Source organism: Austrofundulus limnaeus, unplaced genomic scaffold, assembly GCF_001266775.1.
Source record: "Austrofundulus limnaeus strain Quisiro unplaced genomic scaffold, Austrofundulus_limnaeus-1.0 Scaffold79, whole genome shotgun sequence".
NCBI lineage: Eukaryota > Metazoa > Chordata > Actinopteri > Cyprinodontiformes > Rivulidae > Austrofundulus > Austrofundulus limnaeus.
The window spans coordinates 1,699,407-1,700,918 of NW_013952481.1; positions in this window are offsets into that span (position 1 = coordinate 1,699,407).

The window sequence follows — 1,512 nt, forward strand, 5'->3', positions numbered from 1 at the left end:
GAGCAAGGCTTTAGGCATGTTTTTTATGAGAGTATAACATTATAACATGATATAAAACTAAAAAAAAGTTGGTTTAACATGACATTGCCCCTTTAAGGTCTTGAAATTGTACAGTTCCAAGTCCTCTGTGATCCATGTAGGTGGCTCAGAGTCATAGACTTTATTATAGTCGATCCAAGCAAACAGGTCTGTGTGTCTGGTCTTACAGATTCTGCCTTTTTCCTTCTGGGCCCTGCTGAGGTATCAACACATGTGGCTAATCATCTTAGCCAATATGATGCCTGACAGGAGGAGGCAGGTGATTGGCTGGCAGCTGGATGGTGTTGCCCTTTTCTTTGATCCCATGATCAAGACTGTCCAGTCTTAATTCAATCACRTTGGGTGGGGCCTTTTTATTAGCAGCTGGTTGATTTGTGCTACTAAAACTTCATGGGGAGCGGTCAGTTTCCTCATCTGTGCAGGCCTGCTGCAGTCTGATTCTTCCTGAAACCCTGTCCTGGATATCRGTCACTGTGATGGATTCTGGCTCTTTTTCTGGATAATTGCATGGTCAGCTCTTAAATTCGGTATGCACATCTAATTCCATAGGTTTCTCCAGTATTATTCCTTCTAACTCATTTTTGTGATAATGTCAGTGTAGTAACTAGTACGTCATTTCCAACTTCCTGTTTTAAAAAGCTGCTTAAAAAAGCCATCTGTAGGATTTATCTGCAGTAAAAATAAAGCAGTGCTGTGACCAAAACTACCTTCAGTCAGGTCAGGATTTACCAGTTTAAATCCGGTGAGTTGCAGTTTGTGGCTTCGCYGCAGTTGGTAAGGGATTTAAATGTTCTTAATTAACTAAGTGTTGACTGCTGAATCCTCCATCTGCTTTAACCTTGAATCTTTTCATGAGGCAAGAAACACCTAACTRTTAGGATGGTGGAAGAACAGGCTGGAGGTGAAATCATGTTTGAACAATCAGTGCAAAATGAACCCTTATTCCAGTTTGATTCCTTAAAAAACACTCATCTGAATAAAAAGGGGCTCATGTCAGGATGAAAACTGAAGCTTGAGGTGATGAGGATGGCCTCTAGACCTGTGTGAAAGCACAGATTGAATTAAGAAACAAATAACTCATCAAATGCTTCTTTTTTTGAGTTAAAACAATACTTAACTGCTTTATGAAATGCATTAACAGTATTTCCTGTCATAAACAACAGAAGACCTCCCCAATGGCACCAATAATGACAGATTTATGGATGAAATACAATTTTGGAAATTTTGATMCCAAATTTTGATTTCCAGAAATATAAAACTACAATGTGTATGTTTTTTTTTTTTTTACAATTCCTTTTCAGCTCCTAATAATAACACAAGAAAAGTTAAATTTGAATTCCAAATGCAGACACGGCTAATTTTGTCAACAGAAGCTCATTTGTTCAGTCTGAGTTTAGAAGCTGCGAGCAGCCAAATTTAACCTCAGTAAAAAAAAAAAAACACCTGGGCCAAGGACAGGGATTAGTTCTTCCA